Genomic DNA, 23849 nt, shown 5'->3' on the forward strand with positions numbered 1-23849 from the left:
AATTTTGATCTTTTTTTTAGGGTAAGCTTTCCAAGGGTAAAGTTAATCACGTTTTGGATCAAAATAACAACCTTATTTGCTGGTACAACATCATGTAAGCTAATTTATGCCTGCTTCTAAATGAAAAGGACCCAAAATCAACTGGTCTCCTATTAAATGGTTGTGTACCTGCTATTAATTGTGGATACTGCAATCAGTGCTTATTTAGATTTGTTGGAAAGAAATCCACAAAGGCTTTTCTAGACTTTTAATTTTTTTCAAAATAGAACTGAAGTCTATGATCTCTTGCCAAGTCCATCAACGGTTATTTATTTGGTATTGTAGAAGAAAGGCAGCTCTTTAAATCTTAACAATGTGATTAGGTGTTTTTCATTTCTTCTTCTTCTTTTTTTTTTTTAACCAAGAGTACTGAAATATATGGGATGTTTTATTCAATAAATGTTTTTGAATGTCTACTGTTATATTCTAGTGCTTGGCAGCCCAGAACGTATTTGATTCATCTAGGAAACCAGATGTGGTGATTATTGTAGTGGTTATTCCACTATATATAGTGAATAACTTAGTAAATTAACATATCCATCACCTCACATTGTTAGCATTTCCTTTATTTATTTATTTGTGTGTGTGTGTGTGTGTGGTGAGAATATTTAAGATCCACCCTCTTAGCAAGTATGAAATATAGTATTTTTAACTGTAGTCACATTACAAGTATAAAATGTATTTTAAACTACAGTCACCTTATGTTAGATCTCCAGAACTTATTCATTTTGCATAACTTAATCTTTGTTCCCATTAATCAATCGTGCATGCCAAGTTGCTTCAGTTGTGTCCAACTCTGTGTGATCCTATGGACAGCAGCCCACCAGGCTCCTCTGTCCACAGGATTCTCTAGGCAAGAACACTGGAGTGGGTTGCCATTTCCTTCTCCGAGCACCTGGCTATCACCACTCTAATCTCTGCCACCACTCTAATTTCTGCTTCTATAAGTCTAACTAATTTATATACCTTATATAAGTGGAATAAGGCAGTATTTGTCTTTCTGTGTATAGCTTATTTCACATAGCATAATGTCCTCCAGGTTCATTCATGTTGTCACAAATGGCAAGATTTTCTTCTTTTTTAAAGCAAAATAATACCTCATTATTTTCATAATCCATTCATCTGTCAGTTGACACTGAGGAGGAAACTTTAAAAATAGAGATTCTTGAGTGCCAGTTCATATATATATTAATATCACATCATAGTTTTGGGAGTTGTATCAGGCTCTGAAATTTTTTTAACACTTCACAGAATTTTTAATGTTCAATAACAGTTGAGAACCATTATTTCAGGTATTGTAGAGAATATAGAAAGCATAAATGTGGATAACAAACCATCTCTGATATTTTGGACCTTCAAGAAAAGTAGTTATAGGTAGAATGTTAACTATACTCAAAGCCTCCTTGTAAAAAAAAAAAAAATCACTCAATGATTGACTGAGTAGTAAAGTGCATATCTGGGTGACGTATCAATATTTTAATATTGATATATTCAAATATCTGTCATACTCCTCCTTGGCTTCTGTAAAAGTTTATTGCTGATCTTTTTGGAACCTTACATTGTGGCTCAGGTGGTAAAGAATCTGTCTGCAATGCAGGAGACCTAGGTTCGATCCGTGGATGGGGAAGATTCCATGGGAAAGGAAAGGGCAACCCACTCCAGTATTCTTGCCTGGAGAATTACATAGACAGAGAAGCCTGGAGGGCTACAGTCCATAAGGTAACAAAGAATGGACACGACTGAGTAACTGACACTAACATTGTGTCAGCACAGAGGAAGTGTAAACTCTCTTTTGGGTTATGGTGCTAACAACCATGAAGACAGGAACCGTCTTCTCTTGCCATATATCCCCAATCAGTTGAAGATGAGAGAATGGAATTCAGAGAGGCCTTGCTTAGAGATATAAATCTGGAGCTTTATAACTAGAGTTATAGGGTTAAATTTGATGCTCTACAACTACAATTATGAATTTGGAATATAAACTGGGAAAATATAGATGCTGCTTAAAAGCCACAGGTTGTTATTACCAGAGGAGTATGTGTAAATGGTGAAAAGAAGAGCACCTGAGATGTTCAATAAGTAAACATTTTGAAGATAAACGGAGGGAAAATAGCCAGTAAGGAGACTGAGAAAGAGTAGTCAGGGAAGTAGAAGGAAAACCAGGAAAACTCTATCTCCCAGAAGATTAGAGAGAAGACTATTTTTTTGTTGTTTTGTTAAAGAGAATGACCAACTGTGCCCATTACTAAAGATCTTAAGTTAGGTGCACATAGAAAAGTATTCATTAAATATTGAAACACAAAAGTTGGTGATGGGTCTTGGGAAAAGGTCAAATGAATGGTATAAAACCCAGAGCGGAGTGGGTTATAATAAATGAGAAGTGAAAAAATGGATACAGTAAGTGTCATAAACGTTTTTGAGAATTTTGATTGTTAAGAATACTAAAGATTTAAATAGTAGTCATTAGGCTCAATGTGCAGCTTGCTTTTATGCCCCTTTGGACAAATAAGGAAAAAATTATTTTTAGGTAAATTAGAAAACAATGTCCTTCCCAGTCACGTAGTTACAAGTCAGGATGTATATATAGGAGAGGAGAATACATACTAGATTTGGCTCCCATGTCTTACTTTAGTCAGGTACCTTTGGGATGAACAATCCTGCTTTGTATAGAAAAATAAAATTAAGTTGGGTGAGTATTATGCTGTATTTGTTTTTGTATCATTTTTATATCACTAAATATCACACCCACTGCTTGGTTAAAATGAACCTTTCAAGCTCCAGTTCAGGGAATTAGTCCTGGAAATACTCAAGACAGTTGTCAGCAATTGCCTTTCTGAAAGTTGAATCGTGTGTGGTTATTTACCAGTGAAGGTGGCCATTTGCTACTAGTCGGGAGAGCAAAAGTGGTTGCTGAGATCAAGAGGATAGAAAGTGAGTTAATTTCAGCTTTGAGGTGAATTTATTAGATGGCAACTTTTGCAAACTCAGAAGCAGTGTTTTTATCTTTGTATTTCCCATACTTAGCACAGTGCCAGTGAGTGGTAGGTGTCCAGTCAGTGTTTGTTGAATTGTACTGAAATTCCAAAAGGTAGTTTAATGACCAAAAAATAAGTAAGTATAGATGATAAACTAGATGATGAGACAGATGTCAGGAATGGTGGTTATTAGACAGAGACTGGTGTTGAAGTGGATAAGCCAAAGGGAAATCTACTTTCTTGGAGATAAAAACAGAATCATGTTAAATGAGGGGGTCTCACTGAAACTTCCTTTATTCCAAGTGGTTCTTTCTCATGTCCTGTCTTAGAGGGAAAACACTGAGGGATAATATATCAGAGGAAATATACTATAGATTAACAGTAAGTTGATAGTAAGTTGGTAGTATAATGGCCAGAACAAACATGTACTGTGGGGAGTTGGTCATACTCATTACAGATTTTTATTGGCAGTAAGTCAGATAAATTTGACACAAACAAGAAATGGCATTTACAAGCAATGATAGACATTCACATTGATAGGAGGTCAGAGTTCAGCATGGCAAGAAAACAGACAGGAATCTTAAAAAGATGCTGATGCTGATGCTGAAGCAGACAAGTGTTTGTCATTAATAGGGCTGTGCAAGTGATAAAAACATGTATGCCTTAAGGACAGGATTAAAGGCAAGACTGATGAAAGTATGGTAGGAAAGAAATTTCAGAACTCAAGTAAATGGCAGTTCATCAAGGCAGGGACTCAAATGCAAAAGAAAATCTTAAGGAACCCATCAGAGTGTGACTATAGCAAAAGTGGACTTGATTCTTGTTTGAGTTTTGAATGGATCTAGGACTTGTTGCATGAGCTAGAAGGATTGCAGAAGAGGAACACAGCCTGGCATGCTCTTCTACCCACCTTTACCCTGCTGTAGTATTATGCTATTTTATCATCTACATTGCTTAAAATTTAGCACATACACATAGCCTACATTTTATTTGTTCTTTTTAAAATCTTTTTCTAAAAAAAATAATTCCCACAAATTGGCCATCATGTGGTATTTTTGTGTCTATTTACATTATTATGTATTTCTACTTTTTAGGACAATGGTACCAACTTACGGTATCCTCAATGAGTACTTGTTGAACTGAAATGTTAACTTGTTCATGTCAGGTAAATTTCACTATTTTAAATTATGAATTTGAAGCAAAAGATGTAGTTATATCATCTTTAAAGGAAATATGTTGAATCCTAAAAACGACTCACTTTTGAATATGAAACATAAGTTTAACAGAGATGCTATCACCACTTTGTGTCTTCCCTGAAACACTTGGCTGCTGCCATCTTGATTGGTTTAAAATGTTTTGTGAAGGCTGTACCTTTACATTTTATGAAAGAGGAATAAAGCTCCTCTCAATTGACTTGATGCATTGAAGAGAATTGCATGGGCAATCTCCCTTTATTACATTCAATGGTCCAAGGTGCTGTGAGTAGCTTAAAAATGTTCTTTTAGAAATGATACTCTTCAGAAAGGTTCACTAATATGGCATTACTAGATATCTCTTTTACTGTCTTTTTGCTGAAAAAATGCAACTTTTAAGGGGAAACCAAGTACTTCCATTGTGTGAACTTGGTCAACAATCAAATGACCATATGTAGTTCATTCTCCACCCTTTCTTATAATACGTGGTACTCATAGTACCTTAAAATGAAAGTGGTGGCACCCTAGGAACCTACACTAGAGTCAGCATCTATTATGATTAATTAAGCTCCTATACAATGCCTTCTTATTAACATTAATTATGTGGCAAGGAAAATTGAATGATTCATAAAAGCAGAAAGCATTCGGCTTGACCACATTATACAGCAGTGCAAATAAGAATTCTTAATGCTGTTTAACAAATGACTTTTTCACTCTTCATTAAAGCCCCTTGTTGCCATCCAATCTTGATTTTAGAAATTAAAGCTAACAACCAGATTGAGAGAATCAGGAAAGGGACAGCATGGGGCAAAGTCTCAAAGCCACAACTAACAGCGTGAGGCAAAGTGAACCTCAAGCTATTGCTGTTCTCAGAGAAGGCTAGGGAGGGGAGGAATGCATTTACAGGGAAACTCAATTATAGCAACCCTCAGCTATAGGAAAGTACTTGTGAATGTTGACATGAAAGCTTTTTCCCTTAATGTTTTAATTAAATACCTAGAAGCCAGCGCTTCTTCTCAGTTAGTGTCAGAGCACTGCTTCTTGGTGGATAAATGTTTACAGCAGAGGCTCAGCTGAGGGTTTCTACAAACATGACTCTAAGAACTGAGAAGGCTTTTGTTGAGGCACTTGAGATCCAGAAAGCAGTAGTGATTATAAACTAGCAGTACAATAGCAGGATGGTTTAATCCACCCAAATGTCAGTCATTGGTTTGCAAGTTGGCAAACCCACCTTCATCTTCAGACAAAAGGGCACTGGTTAGTCATCTGTTTAATTCTCTAGCTTCAGTGTGTCATTTGGATGTTGAAGGAAAATCCCTTGATTTGGTCTGCCATTTCTGACAGCCTCCCTCTAGACCCCATTAATAAGCCTTTTAGAGAATAGAATGCAAAGTAGACAGCAGGCAGCCCGCAATCAAAATGGAGATAGAATACACAGCAGAAATGCCTCCCCTTTGTAAGAATGGTGTTTAGGTGACCTTTGTTGAAGAGAATTTTTTTTTTAATCTCAAAACTGCGTCTTTCAAGATACAAAGCAGCATTTGCGGTGCAGTAGATTTGTGAGGTCATCTGGAAATTGAGAGTTTGTGATAGGATACAGAAAAACTCAAGTGATATTTACAAAATATGCAAACAATGGCACAGACAGGAAGCCAGCCTGGCTTTGGGCATGCCTGGGGAATATCCTTCAGAAAACAAATATGCCACTCTTTAATGTTGGTTTGAGTCTCATTATAAAATCGCAAGTGAAATGAGACACTCTGCTTCTGAAACAGTGATTCCAGAAGCAAAGCAACTGTTCTCTAATAAAGCAGTCCTGCTAAGATTTGTAGGATTTTAATGTGCTTTGAAATCACATCATTTGTTAGATAATGGACCCTTTCTGTTGAACCTGTTTTCCATTTTCATGCATTAATAATTTCTGGTTGATATACGTGTGTGTGTGTGTGTGTGTGTGTGTGTGTGTGTGTGTGTATGTGTGTGTGTGCATTCTGACTAGCACTGCTTAATAGGTCACATGTACATTGATGTGTCCGATCTCTAGGGAAGTCTCATTCCAAATACCTTTCTGCAGGCATTGCCTGATGGAAGGAAGCATTCCAAAATGCACAATTTTCAGAGACACAAATTTGACCAGGAGTGGAGAACTTTAGAAGGAATGAAACAAGTACAACTTCTCCATTAAATAGGGAAGTTCTTCTAGAGAGAGAGATCGGGCCAAAATCTACATTGTACTGATCACAACGCAATACCAAGTGTCTTGTAATCAAAGGCTGAGAAACAAGACCACAAAAGAAGCGGAGAGATCATTTATTACTAGGGAGATCACTTTTATTTATGGAGTAGCACCAGGGAAGTCACTGATTTTTATGCATCTAGTCCTTTAATAAAACACTGATAAAGCTTTTATGTACTTTTATAATTCAGTAAAGCATTCAGGCATGCCTTTTAAAATATACAATGGCAAAAATAGCTGTTTTTTGTTAGGAATTTGTTTATAAGCTGTCCTTTTACTAGAATGTACATTAACCTGAATTCACCTAAGTGAAACAGCAAAAATATGTCTATTAAGACTACATAAAAATATATACACAATGGGTACTTAAAAATGATATGCCATGTCTGTAATGCTTAGTAAGTACTAGAGATGAGACTGTTTGTATAAAAGAATGTGCTGCAGTGCTATAGTCCATGGGGTTGCAGAGTCAGACATGACTGGATGGCTGAACAATGGGAAAAGAGATGAATTACATGTATTCTGACAAGTCAGTTTATTTTCAAAAGATACAAATTAGAACATTGATGGCCTTGGGCTCAGGCAGGTTTCTGTGGGGTGCTGGGTTTCACTACCCATTTGACTGTTCTGGAACCAGCAGTGGAAATTGTCATATTTGTTTTGAATACTCCCTGCAAACTACATTTTGTAGAAGCCTCTGTTTATTGTAAAATCATGTTTAAGCTAATGAGACTGGGAAGTCATCTAGTCATGTTCTATCACTTTTTAATGGGAGATTTTATCAAAGTATATTTTTAGTAATTCCAATGACAATGTTTTTTCTTATATTTTTCATTTATATCTAGATCTTTAGGGCTTTAAAAAAAAAACTGTTGATTTCTACAAGAGGTCCTTAGTGAATGTTCAGAGGAGAGTTGGCTATCAACTCTATCAACTCTCTATCAACTCTAATAGAACTCAAGAAAAACATCCTGCATTCTTATTGCATGCTATACTGCTCATATAAAAGCTAATTTATTTTTATTGGTATTTAAACAACATATGATAACTTGTGTTACGTTCAGTGAAAACATTACTATGCTTTCAGTGATGTGCTTTGTAGAAAAATACAATTTTAAAGATTCCTAACTTAACTTGACATTTGAATGTTTACATCCATATAAGAGATGGGAAATCATATCCTTCTTTTGACATCCCATGGTTTCCTCAGGGTGGTCTCATTCCTTCTTGGAGGTTTTAAGTAGAGGGAAAAATGTTAAGCAATTAGTAACCTGTGGATCACTGTAAACCACAGGCCCTGCTGGCAGAGTATCTCCCTGTATTAGGGATTATTCTTGCAGAAGGTTGATAGAAGAGGAGATTGAACAATGAGAGTCTCCTACTACTGATATTTATACAGAGCAGCAACTGGATGAGGGAAAGAAACAGGTGTCCAGCATCACAGAATTGCCTCAATCCGTAAGCTCAGATTTACATACATATCTATTCAAACCACCACCACAAACAACGAACCCTTCTTGTGTTAAACTATACTGTTATAAATGAAGTATTTAGGATCTGAGACCAGTGGTTTTCAAATTAGCGTGTTTTGTCAATATGGAGGTAATAAACCACTTTTGGTGTGTGTGTGTGTGTGTGTGTGTGTGTGTGTGTGTGTGTAGATACCTGGGCAAAAATAGAATTAGAGGCTATTATCTTCCATATGTACCCTTTCCCCAACTCATCTGACCTAGCAAAGAATCTGTGCAGCTTTCCCACTCCCACTTCTCTTTTCAGAACCCTTCTGCTACAAGAAGAACAGGGCAATTTTCACCAACAGATTCCACATCCTATTGTAGCACAGTCCCAGGGTTTAAAAAAATCTCTGAAGCACATAAAGAGGGAGAAAAAATTCAAAAAAGCAAAAATTTTTTCTAACTGTTCATGCATCTGTCTGCCTCCCTGTCTAGCATGTATCTGTTCATCAGCCTGCCTCTATTTATACAGCTATCTATGGTAAGAGTCAGACACGACTGAGCGACTTCACTTTCACTTTTCACTTTCATGCATTGGAGAAGGAAATGGCAGCCCACTCCAGTGTTCTTGCCTTGAGAATCCCAGGGACGGGGGAGCCTGGTGGACTGCCATTTATGGGGTTGTGCAGAGTTGGACACAACTGAAGTGACTTAGCAGCAGCAGCATGGCATGTGCAGTCATTTCAGTCATGTTAGACTCCTTGCAACCCTATGTATTCTAGCCTGCAAAGCTCCTCTGTTCATATGATTCTCCAGGCAATAATACTGAAGTGGGTTCCATGTCCTCTTCCAGGGGATCTTCCTGGCCCAGGGATTGAACGAGCGTCTCTTCTATCTCCTGCACTGGCAGACGAGTTCTTTACCACTAGCACCACCTGGGAAGCCCACATCTATCTATAGATTCATCTGCCTACCAATCACTTAGAATTAAACATCAGAACAAAGATGGGTTTAATAGTGATGCTTCTTAACATGACATTTGAAATGAAAGCAAAGTCATCTGTTTTATGTTTGTTTTTTTTTTTTTTTTTCTGACATGAAGTGAGTCTGAATTTGAGAAATATAGGACTAGCTTTGTCATTTGGGTTACTAGACATACTTTTTCCACAAATTGAATAATGCTGGATCTCCAAAGTTTTGATAAAAACAGTCTTAAAGGACATGCACAGTAGAATTTTAGATGTAATTACTTTTAATTATATAGTATAATTAATTTATAATTTATTATTATAATTACTTATCCTTTGCAAGGATCAAACTTAAGATGAAAACTTCAGATAATATCCTAAAATGTACAGATGGTAACAATTTTTCAAAATTCTTGTAGAGATACCCAAAGATTTGGATACTACTCCCATAGGCTTGCACTCTTATCCTTGTCAGGGATCAGCCTAGAGTCTGAACCTGATCAACTATCTTTTCTATCATGACCTTCATCTTCCTCCTCCTCCCTGCATCCCCCCTTCTTATTCTCTTCTTTCTGCCCCCTTTTTCTTCCCTTCCTTCCCCTCCCCTACCCCTCTTTCTTTTTATTTTTATTCTCCTTCTCTGTCTTTTCCTGGAGCAGATTTTTTTTTTTTTTACATTTTTAAAATAGGTGCATTTTAATTGTCTTTGAAGTACTTATATCTTAGGCTTGCCTGGTGGCTCAGTGGTGAAGAATCTGCCTGCCAATGCCAGAGACACAAGTCCAATCCTTGGGTCGGGAAGCTCCCCTGGAGCAGGAAATGGCAACCCACTCCAGTATTGTTGCCTGGAGAATCCCATGGACAGAAGAGCCTCGTGGAGGTTATAGTCCATGGGATCACAAAGAGTCAGACACGAGTTAGTGACTAAACAGCAAGTACCTATATAACGCTCTCAGTTTTACCACTTGGCAGAAGGAAACAAAAATATTTACTATCTAGCTGTTTATTTAAAAGTTAGTCAACTGCTGATATAGGTGATATAGGCTTATTTAATGATTATTAGTTTTCTTCCAAAATGTTCAAGTCATGCTTCTATGATAATTTGTGGACATTAATTTTCTATCACATCTTACAGACAAAAATTAATGTTAAGTTTTACTTCATTCTTCTTATACATCTGTTTTTATTTCTTGGTGTTTGCCACTGTGTGTTAGTTCATATCCTTTGAGAATCAGACACAGAGGTGAGCTGAGCTAAGTAAGAGAGGAACACAAGTGTGTGGAAAAACTGAGCCCAGAGCCAGAGGAGGTTGGGAGATCTGTCAAACCAGGTGGCAGATCTAATCTAGAGTAGCTAAGAGGGAGAGAAAGGAGGTTGAATGGGAAATGGATTAGACTGTGGAGCAATTCTGAAAAAGTTTTGGCAAAAGTATTGGGGAATCCTTAAGCCAACAAGGTCTTGTTGGAGTCTACTGTCTCCAGGAGAGCACTGGCTCTTGTATCTGGCCATACTTGGTCACTGGCCTGAGAATCTGGCAGGAAGTACAGCCTTTCATGAGCTGGGTGATGGCTTTCACCCTGCAGCATCTGGGGTTGCTGGCCAATTGCCAGCTTACCAAGCCATTTTTGATTCGAGATGTATTTTCACAGCAGCCATACTTTGTAAAAATGGATTGCTAAGCCTTCTTTCAAAAAATAATTTCTGAACTTGAATACAAATATGCTTCTCTGTCATCATTTCAGTCTCCATTTTATATCTTGTTTGAGAAATCCCTCTCAATCCTGAATGAATAAGATACTTCACTATATTTGTTTTTAATAGTATTTGAGATTTGGTTTCCACAATTAGGCATGGAGAGGTAGGTAAGCAGAGAGGAGAAAGGAAAGTGGAGAGATAAAGATACTATTTTACTTTATTTTCTTATGAAAAGGCAATTGTCCAACACTTCACTGAATAGAGTGTCCTATCACTTCTGACTTTATGGTTTATCTAAAGGGTTTACCTATCACCTGTGACTTTAGGGTGACTCTTTTCTAGTGAGTTAGTTCTTCATATCAGGTGACCAAAGTATTGGAGCTTCAGCATCAGTCCTTCCAATGAATATTCAGGGTTGATTTCCTTTAGGAATGAATGGTTTGATCTCCTTGCAGTTCAAGGGACTCTCAAGAGTCTTCCTCAACACCACATTCAAAAGCATCAATTCTTTGGCGCTCAGTCTTCTTTATGGTCCAACTCTCACATTCATACATGACTACTGGAAAAAAAAAAACACATAGCTTTGACTAGATGGACCTTTGTCGGCAAAGTAATGTTTCTGCTTTTTAATATGCTGTCTAGGTTGGTCATACTTTTCTTCCAAGGACCAAGCATCTTTTAATTTCATGGCTGCAGTCACCATCTGAAGTGATTTTGGAGCCCGAGAAAGTTAAGTCTATCACTGTTTCCCCATCTATTTGCCATGAAGTGATGGGATCGGATGACGTAATTTTTTTTTTTTTTTAACTTTGAGTTTTAAGTCAGCTTTTTCACTCTCCTCTTTCACTTTTGTCAAGAGGCTCTTCAATTTCTTATCACTTTCTGGCATGATGATGGTGTCATCTGCATATCTGAGGTGATTGATATTTCTCCCAGCAATCTTGATTCCAGCCTGTGCTTCATCCAGCCTGGTATTTCACATGATGTACTGTGCATATAAGTTAAATAAGCAGAGTGACAATACAGAGCCTTGATGTACTCCTTTCCTGATTTGGAACCAGTCTGTTGTTCTATGTATGGTTCTAACTGTTGCTTCTTGACCTGTATACAGATTTCTCAGGAGGCAGGTAAGGTGGTCTGGTATTCCCCTCTCTTGAAGAATTCTCCACAGTTTGTTGTGATCCACACAGTCAAAGGCTTTGGCATAGCCAAATAAAGCAGAAATAGTTGTTTTTCTGGAACTCTCTTGCATTTTCGATGATCCAGTGGATGTTGGCAATTTGATCTCTGGTTCCTCTGCCTTTTCTAAAACCAGCTTGAACATCTGGAAGTTTTCAATTCATATACCATTGAAGTGTAGCTTGGAAAAACCTTAAGCATTACTTTCCAAGCATGTGAAATGAGTGCAATTGTGTGGTAGTTTGAACATTCTTTGTCATTGCCTTTTTTTGGGATTGGAATAAAAACTGACCTTTTCCAGTTCTGTGGCCACTGCTGACTTTTCCAAATTGCTGGCATAATTGAGTGCAGCACTTTCACAGCATCATCTTTTATGATTTTAAATAGCTCAGCTGGAATCCCATCACCTCACTAGCTTTGTTCATAGTGATGCTACCTAACACCCACTTGACTTCATACTCCAGGATGTCTGAGTCTAGGTGAGTGATCACACCATCATGGTTATCTGGCTCATTATGATCTTTTTGTATAGTTCTTCTGGGTATCCCTGCCACCTCTTTTTAATATTTTCTTCTTCTGTTAGGTTCATGCTCTTTCTGTCCTTTATTATGCCCATCTTTGCATGAAATACTCCCTGGTATCTCTAAATCTGTAGTCTTTCCCATTCTATTGTTTTCCTTTATTTCTCTGCATTGTTCACTTAGGAAGTCTTTCTTATTTTTCCTTGCTATTCTTTGGAACACTACTTTCAGATGGATGTATCTTTCCTTTTCTCCTTGCCTTTTGCTTCTATTCTTTTCTTAGTAAGGCCTCCTCAGACAACCATTTTGCCTTTTTGCATTTTTTTTTCTTTATGGATGGTTTTGACCATCGCCTTCTGTACAATGTGATGAACCTCCATCCATAGTTTTTCAGGCACTCTATCAGATCTAATCCCTGGATTCTATTTATCACTTCTACTGTATAACCATAAGAGATTTGATTTAGTTCATAGTTGAATGGCCTAGTGGTTTTCCCTACTTTCTTCAGTTTAAGTCTGAATTTGGCAATAAGGAGTTCATGATCTGAGCCACAGTCAGCTCCTGGTCTTATTTTTGTTTCACCATTTGGCTGCAAAGAATATAATCAATTTGATTTTGGCATTAACCATCTGGTGATGTCCATGTGTGGAGTTGTCTCTTGTGTTGTTGGAAGAGGGTGTTTGCCATGACCAGCGTGTTCTCTTGACAACACTCTGTTAGCCTTTGCTCTGCTACATTTTGTACTCCAAGGCCAAAGTTGCCTGTGACTCTGGGTTCTCTTGACTTCCTGCTTTTGCATTCCAGTCCCCTATGATGAAAAAGACATCTTTTTTTGGTGTTAATTCTAGAACACCTTTTAGGTTTTCATAGAACCATTCAACTTTAGCTTCTTTGGCTTTAGTTGTTGGGGTATAGACTTGGATTACTGTGATACTGAATAGTTTGCCTTGGAAATGAACAAAGTTCATTGTGTTGTTTTTGAGGTTGTACCCAAGTACTGCTTTGGATAACCTAATACGATTTATTTAGGAAAATTTGGGGGCAGATTAAGTATTGGCTAATGGGAGTAATTTTCTTTTCATGTGTATCTACCCTCTGATTAATCATTTTATAACACCATAGAAAACAAGGTTGTAAAGTAAGCTTAGTTATCAGAGGTTTTACACAAGAGGACTTGAGTAAATTTACTTTATTAAAACATCAGTGAAGATAATATATGAGAGAAAAGTAATGATTAAAAAACATGACAACAAAATCTCTGGGAGCTGAAGTTATTCCCTAATGCTAACCTATTCAAGACTTGTACTTGCTTTAAAAATCTGCATTAATTTTATTATGTCCTTATGTTTCCCTTTTCCTGACACTTTAAGAGATGACATCTTTCTAATAAAATACTGCAGGAAAACAGAATTGTTATAGTGAATGTGAAACATGAATATCATCTACTATGTAAGAATTGACAGTTTTTGCCTAATGAAATGTTCCACATGACTAGTTTGTACTGGATAATTCACTGTATCCATTTTAAAATAAATACAGATTTTAAAATAAGATATGTTATCTTTTGTAGAACACAGAAAGGTCAACACCAGGAAAAGAAAGTGAATTACTTTTATAATCTGAGTAAGTCAATTTCAGCTAGTTTTTTTTATAATAAGGCAGGAATCCTGTCTCTATTATATACTGTTATGACTTCAGCAGCTAAAAATTGCATGACACATAGTAGGTCCTCAACAAAATTTTATAAAATTGTTTAATGAAAGTCAACAAAGCATCTTGGAGTTTCTAAGGTAATTTAATTCCTCCTATAAAATTAATATTCTGGATTTGTTTTCAATAATGTGTTGCCCTTTACTAACACCAGATAGCTCTCCAGGTAATAGTTATATGATTATGAAAGCACCAAATAACTTGCTAACTTAAATCAAATTTGCTGAGATAATATTTATAATATGCAAAGATTCAAATAGTTAAATATATATATTTTTTAAACAAAATACAAAAGCCATGTAATGAAAAGCAGCAGTAATGAGCTTTTGTTTTCCCCAGTATCTACTTCATTTTATGTTTTAAAAGTTGTTCTTATTTTAGTATATGCACTTCTAGATGACTCTCATATCATTAAATATTATGCTTATATCAGGCTTTCTTGATCACTGTAAGTTATATTGAAATCTAATTGTGATGCATGAGAATATTTTATATTCTTCCACTGTTGCCCCTGTTTTCAAATATAGTTACATTTGAAATTTCAATCTATTATTTTATTCTCATATTTCATAACACTTAAAACTTCATTCTCCACCATTACCATACCACAATTCTAATGTCCTTAATGTTTATCTTTTTATTTGCATAAGTTCTTATGACATGCATATTTTGTCTGCACATGTTCTTAGTACAGGTAAATAGTATGATACTATATCTTAATCTTTTCCTACACTTCACCAGTCAATAATATATTTTAAAAAGCCATCCTTGTTGCTATATTTAGAGGTTCTAAACTGTGGACACTAAGTGTTCATTCATTTTACCAAGAACCAGGAATATCAACAAGTGATGGATAAAGGACAGTCAACTGATACCAGCAATAAGGTGACAGAAATATTAATATTGTCACTACACCTCATCTCTTCCATTCTGACAAGTCTCCTTCTTCATATTTTTTGTAATGGATCCTTCTTTATATCTTTAGTTGTGGGAAAATATTTTCTGCTAGTCTTCACATCATTCTTATTGATAGTTGTTTTGTAAATAGTTGTAATTTTGGTGTGCCCATTGAAGGAATTAAGCTCAACTTCTTCCTATTCTGCCATCTTTGCATGACAAATATTTTCTATCATCCTGTAGTCTGCTTTATCACTTGTTGATTGTTTTATTTGCTGTACAGACCCCATTCAGTTTGATGAAATCATATTTGTCTATTTTTTTGCTATGTTGCTATGTTGCTGAGCTTTTGGCATCTTATCCAAAAAATGATTGTCCAGGCTAATGTCCACGAGAATTTTTTGCCTGTTTTCTTTTGTGAGTTTTGCAGTTTTATTTCAGTTTTTAATCAATTCTGAGTGGATTTTTGTATATGGTTTATGATGAGTCCAGTTTAATTCTTTTTCTTATGAATATCTAGTTTCACTAACACTATTTATTGAAGAAATTATCTTTTCTCCATTGTCTGTTCTTGACATACTTTTAGAAGATCAATTGACAATTTGTAGATTTATCTCTGGCTTCTGTATTCTCTTCTGTCGGTCTATTGTTTTATACCAGCACCATACTTTTTTCACTACTGTAGCTTTGCAATATATTTTGAAATAGGAAATGTGATATCTCTGTATGTAAGGAGCTCCTTCTAGTCAATAGAAAAAAAATAATAAATAACAATAATTTGAATATACTTTTTCTAAAAAAACACACAAATGGCCCCTCAGTTCAGTTCAGTCGCTCAGTCGTGTCCGACTCTTTGCGACCCCATAAATCGCAGCACACCAGGCCTCCATGTCCATTACCAACTCCCAGAGTTCACTCAGACTCATGTCCATCGAGTCAGTGATGCCATCCAGCCATCTCATCTTCTGTTGTCCCCTTCTCCTCCTGCCCTCAATCCCTCCCAGCATCAGAGTCTTTTCCAATGAGTCAACTCTTCACATGAGGTGGCCAAAGTACTGGAGTTTCAGCTTTAGCATCATTCCTTCCAAAGAAATCCCAGGGCTGATCTACTTCAGAATGGACTGGTTGGATCTCCTTGCAGTCCAAGGGACTCTCAAGAATCTTCTCCAACACCACAGTTCAAAAGCATCAATTCTTCAGCGCTCAGCCTTCTTCACAGTCCAACTCTCACATCCATACATGACCACAGGAAAAACCATAGCCTTGACTAGATGGACCTCAGTCAGCAAAGCAATGTCTCTGCTTTTGAATATGCTATCTAGGTTGGTCATAACTTTTCTTCCAAGAAGTAAGCGTCTTTTAACTTCATGGCTGCACAATGGCTCCTAGGTATATGAAAGATGCACATCATCATTCATCTTCAGGAAAATGCAAATCAAAATGCCAGGGAGGTATCACTTGACACCTGTTAGGGTGACTTTATTGAAAAGGAAAAAAAAAGTGGAAGCACTGGTAAATGTGTTAAGAAAAGGGAACTCTTATACTATGCTGGTAAGAATGTATAGCAATTATGAAATACATTATGGGGGCTTTTTCCCTCTAAGATCAGGAATAAGGAGGGATTCTGTTTTCACCATTCATATTTAGCAGTGTGGCAAATTCTAGTCAATGAAATAAGGCAAGGAAAGGAGAGAAGAGACATATTAGCATTCCTTGTTTGCAGACGATAGCATTATCTGTTAGAGACTCTCAAAGAACCTATAAAAAATCCTAGAATGAATAAGAGTTCAGCAAGATCACAGGATAAAAAAAATCAACATAGAAAAATCAATTGTACTTCTATATACAAGCAATGTAGAGATAGACACAGAATCATTACAGTTACAACATAACATTTACAATTGTTCAGAAAATGAAAACTAACTATAATTTTTCAAAAACATATATAGAACTAGTATATTGAAAACTATAAAATGTTGATGAAATAAATAAAAGATCTAAATAAATATAAAGCCACTTATTCATGATGGGAAAAGTCAAAATAGTAATGAGTTTAATTCTTTTCAATTAAATATGCTAAATATGAATGGTGAAAACAGAATCCCTCTTTATTCCTGATCTTAGAGGGAAAAAGCCCCTATAATGTATTTCATAATTGATATGAGGGGTTTTAAACAATATTCCTATAAAAATCCTAGCCAAATATTTTGTAGGCATAGACACAGCTATTCTAAATTTATATGGAAAAACAAAGAAATATAACTAAAATTATTTTTTTAATTAATAATTAAATGGGATAATTCAGCTGACCTGATTTTAGGACTTATAATAACTATATTGTCAAGATGTGGTATTGTGTTAGATCTACAGATCAATGAAACAGAATGGAGTACTTAGAAATGGGCCAATACAAATATGACTAACTGATTTTTAACAATGTTTTAATGCAATTCTATGGAGGAATGATAGCTTCTTATAAGCAGGAAAAATAAGAAACCTTGTCAAAAAAGTAATATCTTACATAAAAATTAACACTAAATTGATTGTGGACTGAATTTAAAACAGAAAACTCTCAGAAAAAAAACATAGAATTTTTTGGGATCTAGGTCTAAGCAGAAACTTCTTAAACTCAACACCAAAGGCAATATCCAAATAAAGAAGGAGTTAACTGGACTTTGTATAAATTGACTTTTGCTCTCTAGAAACACTGTTAGGTTGGAAATACAAGCTGCAGACTGAGAAAATACTTACAAATCATATATGTCTGACAAAAGATCATGTACATAATAAATAGAGAACTCCATCTGAAGAGGTTTTTTTTTTTTTTTTAATTCACTCAACAAAAGCATGCATAGTCATTTCATGGAAGATACAGGAGGCATATAAGTGCATGAAAATATGTTCAACATCATTAGCCACCAGGGAAATGCAGATTAAAACCACAGCGAATATTATTGCACACCTATCAGAATGACTGAAATAAAATAAAAAAAACAGTGACAACACCAAATGCTGGCTAGGGACTGAGAAACTTGAATCACTCATATATTGCTCATCATATTGTTGGGAATCTAAAATGGTCCAGCCACTCTGGAAAAGAGTTTAGCAATTTCTTTAAAAATACATGCAACTATCACATGGCTCAGTAATTAAAACAATGTTCACACAGAAACATGTACTGTATCTTTTATAGCCCAAGCTGTAAACAACGTATATTTCCTTCAACAGGGGTATGATTAAACAATATACTCACCATAAAATACTGCTCAGTAATAAAAATGAACAAAGAATTAGATGCAGAAATTAGATGAATCTCTAGAAAATTATACTGAGTGGAAAAAAAGTCAGCCACAGATGATTCCATATTGTGTAATTTCATTAATATAACATTCTTGAAACTGAAAAAATCATAGTTATGGAGAACAGATTAATGACTATCACCAGTTAAGGAAGAAGTGGGGCAGGACAGAAATGGGTGCAGCTAATTGAAGAGCAACATTAGTGATACTTAGGGTGATAGAAAAATTCTGCTTTGACTGTATTGATGTCAATATCTTATCTGTGTTGTCATACTATAATTTAAGACTTTGTGTTTGAGGGCAACTGAGTAAAAGGTACACAAGCTCTTTTTGTGTTACCTTTTACAACTACATGTGAGTCAACAATTTTCTTAACTTTTAAAATGTTTAATGTGTAGCTTAATACCATATGAGCAAAAATTCAGTTTCTCTTGAAATTCAATGTTTTAAAAAATCTATCTTTAGCCCATTTAGTCACATGCAGGGGAGGATGAGCTACGTAAAGAATACAATAATTCTTGTTATGCTTCATCCCAAGGAACAAACATTTCTGTGTTTTTGTGAAAAAAGAAAAGAAAAAGAAAGTAAAAATCTGAAAATCTTCAACTCCCTGGAACATGATTACTACGATTTTAAACTGTTTGAAGCAGTTGATTCATGTAATAGAGTTTAATTACTACTATTAATAAGATATCTTTAGCATATTTTTTTATTCAAATGTATATGCATTTTAATTTTCTCTCTTTCAAACCTCAAAATTCTTTGTGGAATATTTGTCCCATTTAAATTAATGTTCTATGTTGATTAGTTTGACCTACCTGCATATAGAGCTCAGATTCAGGATATTACAGATATTTCCCTGAGAACATCCCTTGACTATTTTCTCAGCACTTGTAGGAATGTATAGCTTCATTCCATTGTGCTTAGCTCTTGGCTGATTCATTCCACTGGCTCTTATTCAGAGCCAAGATGAATTATAGGTCCTTTGGCAAGTACAACTGAGAACACACTTGCTTTAAGAAATGTTTACAATTGTATTATAGGGATTTGTATTTAGACTTCTAAAGAAATATTTTTAACATTATTTATAGCATCCTCTTCTTTGCCCTAGACATTATACAACTGTTTCTTTCTACACAAACCTTTCCATTCCTCCTGGATGCCTTTGGAACATTGCAAACTGTGGTAATAATCATTGTCATGGGAATGCTTTTGTGTGCAAAACATAAATCTCTGTTTTCAAAAAGTAAACTGTGTTTTGGAAAATATATGAATAAGAAAGCAGAAAGTGATTAAGCAAGTTATGCTTACTAATAATGTCTTTAAAAAATGTTAGGCAGTACTTCTTTTCCAAATTTTTAAAGGAGAGAATAAAATAAACCGAACCTAAATTGCTATAGAGAATGTTTAGCTAGAAATGAAGAAAATCATATTGACTTACAGGTTTGTAAAAACCTAAATCTCAACTACTGGTCATAAATTTCTTTAAAATTGTAGTACCCAGTTGCAGAAAATTCTGAAGTCATCTTCTTTTAGACCAGTGTTTCTTAATTTTGGCACTATTGACAGATAATTCCCTGAGAACTGTTAGAGTGAGAGGGCATAAAGTGAGTTGTAGAGTATTAAGCATCATCCCTGGCCTCTATTCACTAAGTGCTAGGTCTCTTCAGTCGTGTCCAACTCTTTGCAACCGTGTGGACTGTAGCCCACCAGATTCCTCTGTCCATGGGATTCTCCAGGCAAGATACTGGAGTGGGTTGCCATGCCCTCTTCCAGTGGATCTTCCTGACCCAGGGATTGAACCTATATCTCTTAAGTCTCCTGCATTAGCAGGCAGGTTCTTTACCACTGGCACCACCTGGGAAGACCTAGATGCTGGTAAAACTCTCCTAGATGAGACAACCGAAATGTCTCCAGGTGTTGCTAAATGTCCTGTGTGGAAAAAGGAGGGAAATCACCCCAGCTGAAAAATACTCCGTTATCATCCTGTAATATACTTCCTTGCTCTTATTACAATATTTATTTTAAAGCCTGTTTTGTCTGATATAAATATTACTACTCCGATTTGCTTTTTTTATTTTCCAATGGCCTGGAATACCTTTATACATCCTCTCATGGGGATGCAGGTCTCAACTATCCCACATCTTCACTCCTCCTATCCATCTCATTGTGGTTCTTTCTTTATATATTTCATTGTGGTTAATCTTTCCTGCTAGTGTCCAGGTTGTTGTCATTGATAGTTACTCCGTTAATAGTTGTACTTTTGGTGTGCCCATGGGAGGAGGTGAGCTCCGAATTTTCCTATTCCGCCATCTTGACCGCTCCCTGTGCTCTGTCAATGAGATGGTACACATTGCCCGCTGGGTTTCTGTGCACTCTAATTTAATGAACTGTGTTTAATTTGACTGGCATTATTTACTTCATAGTCCAGAAATACTTTATACTTTCAGTTCAGTTGTATCCCTGGGATGAAGATCCAAGGAATTTATATGCTTCGTGAGGGTGGGCCAAGGGGCAATTGCAAGCACATCAGAGTCACTGCCTAACCTGTAACCAGTCTTCCAGAACGGGAGGAGAGGGTGCTCACGTATTTCTTTGGATCAGTTTTTAGAACAGGGCTTATTCTCTCTTTGCTACCTTTCCAGCTGCTTTTCTTTACCATACCTCCATTTAAACGACTGCTGTTTAATCCTGCCTGCATATTAAAATCACTTGGAAAAGTTTTTTTAAAGACTATTGGGTTTATCCAGTAGCTCAGACGGTAAAGGACCTTCCTGCAATGCAGGAGACCTGGGTTCGATCTCAGGATTGGGAAGATCCCCTGGAAAAAGAAATGACAACCCATTCCATTATTCTTGCCTGGAGAATCCTATTCAGAGAGAAGCCTGGCAGGCTACCTTCCATGGAGTCACACAGACACATGACTCATTGACTAACACTATGGATGCCTGAGATTTATTTCTACAGATTCTAATTTAATTATTCCAATAGAGACATGATCATCTCTGTCTTGAAATGTTTTGTAGATTATTTTCATGTTCAGCCAATGTAAAAAAGAAATATTTAGTGAAGTACTCTTATATGGTTGGGGATATTGTTTTGTTTTCAAACAAAAGAGTATCTTCTTTCTCATTTCAGCTTTCTCCTTTCAGTAATCATAACAAATGGATTTAATTATAGATGCTTATGTGGATGAGAAACACTATTTTTTAGAAAATCTTCTTAGACACAGATACAACTCTCTTCTACATCGGGTCTTTTCTTTCCTGGTGACAAGTTAGAGATAAGTGAAATCTGGTTTGAGGGTCGCAACTACTTTTTAGGGCTAAATTTTATTTTGATCCTCCAAATATGAAGAAAATATCTTAGATTCTGGTGGTGCTAGTCACTCAGTCGTATCCGACTCTTTGTGACCCCTTGAAATGTAGCCCACCAGGCTTCTCTGTCCATGAGATTCTCCAGACAAGAATACTGGAGTGGGCAACCATTACCTTCTCCAGGGGATCTTCCTGACCCAGGGATTGAACTCTCATCTCCTGTGTCTCCTGCATTGCAGGCAGATTCTTTACCACTGAACCACCAGAGAAGCCCATATATACAGTATATATTATTCTAATAATTATTTAAACAAGTATATTGTATTGGCTTTCAAAAGAAAAGAAGAAATGAGATATTGTAGGAATACATAAATGGAAACACCATTGCAGACTGCACTAGTCTCTGAATGTTTAGTGGATAAGGTTTGCATAAAAAAAGGGGGATGATTATGACCCAATGCCATGTTTTAAATGTTGTTATTTGGTAGAAGAAGGCAAAGGAAAAGATATAGCAACTGAAAGTGAAGCAGTGTGAAAAATAAATACAAAAGCTAGACAGTACCGAGTTCACTTGATGAAAAATGGATGGCTCAAAAATGTTTGTGATTTTTTAAAGCATATATTGGAAGTAGTTTATAAAAGGCTTTGACATCAGGCAAAGAGGTTGAAATTATCTTTTATTAAAGTGAAATGTGAGGGGTTGTTTAAAAATTTAAATATATAAAGGGAAAAAAATTCCTCTAAACTGAGTCCATTGGTTATAGTCATTCACATTTTTTTTATACTATTGAGAAGCGTATTCTGGGTCCAGGAAACATAAGCCCTCTGAAAACTGTATCAAAGCTGAATGCCTGGTATATTGTCAATCTAAATAAAATATTATTACATTGTATATTTAAAGGTCATAAAATGCTGTCAGTGGAGCTTGTGATTTTTTTTCCTCAGATGAATGTGGTTATGGAAGAAATGTGCAGGCAGATGTTTAATATAAAATATCCTTCACATTTTAGAATAAATGACATATGGAACAAGTAGCCATTTTACTTGATGTGCTGAAGTTGAAAATAGTTCAGAACAGATCTGCTTTGATTTAGTTTATCTCCACCACATACTAACCAAGATGTTTCAGCAGATTACAGTTAACATGAGGGCAGGTTGTTAATTTTTTAACTTTAAAGGTATTTAAAAAGTATCCTACCTGGTATGACAATAAGAGATAGAATTACAACTAGTGTAATAAAATAAAACATTTCTTATTAAAGTGATATGTGGGACCTTTACATTACAGACAAAAAGAGAAAGCCATTCTAACCTGGGAAATGTTGGATTCAGAAAAACAGTTAAAAAAAAAATTGGATTGATCTTTTTAATTGCTCAGATTTTGTCCAGAGAAGTAAATTGAGCTCAACTAATCCATTCTGTTCCTTTTTTAGCATATTTATGGAAAATCAGGCAATTAAATGATGAAAGAGGGAAAAAATAACTGATGAATACATTTTATAGTCGCATATTTTATTTTTAGATAGAACTTCATGTCATTTTATTGCAATAAAAAGTATTTCATAACAACCAAAGGAAATTTAACATTTAGTTCCATGTTAAAAATAAAATAAATTGTTTTCTCTGAATTCAGACCTACTATATTTAGACAACAAGAATGCTAACTATATAAAATGAATATTTTGGGAATTGATGGGTATCATGTATTGGAATGTATTTGCATTCAAATGTTATTGTTCTTACCCACCCTGCCTTCTTGCTCTAAATAAGAAAGTTCACAAAAGTATAACTTTAAAATTAGGATTACTTAATTTTGGAGATGGAAGGACCCAGAAGTTCAGCTAATATGTCTTTTCTAAAGCACCTCTGACAGATGGACATCCAGCCTCTGCTTTTATGAACATTTATCACAGTGTTGAGAGGGACACGTTACTGGCTACTTCTCTGTGCCACCTGTATTATTATTATTTTTCTTTTACTTTAAAAAAGTTATTTATTTTTAATTGAAGGATAATTGCTTTACAATATTGTGTTGGTTTCTGCCATACATCAGCATGAATCAGCCATAGGTATACATATGCCCCCTCCTTCTTAGGCCTCCCTCCCACCTCCCACCCCATCCCATCCCTCTGTGTTGTCACAGAGCACTGGTTTGAGCTCCCTGCCTCATATTAATAAACAGACCCTAATTTAGTCATTCCACAAATGTTTCAAAAAGAAAAATACAGGTTCTTTGGTTTGTTTTAACTGTTAAATGGAAAATCAAATAGTTAAATCAAGGCAGTTTCATTGATCTTCCATTCTGTTCGTTACTGTTCCATTTCCCCTGAATATAAACACATCAACAGGTATTCTTGGCCATATCT

This window comes from Budorcas taxicolor, chromosome 4 (genome assembly GCF_023091745.1).
Source record: "Budorcas taxicolor isolate Tak-1 chromosome 4, Takin1.1, whole genome shotgun sequence".
NCBI lineage: Eukaryota > Metazoa > Chordata > Mammalia > Artiodactyla > Bovidae > Budorcas > Budorcas taxicolor.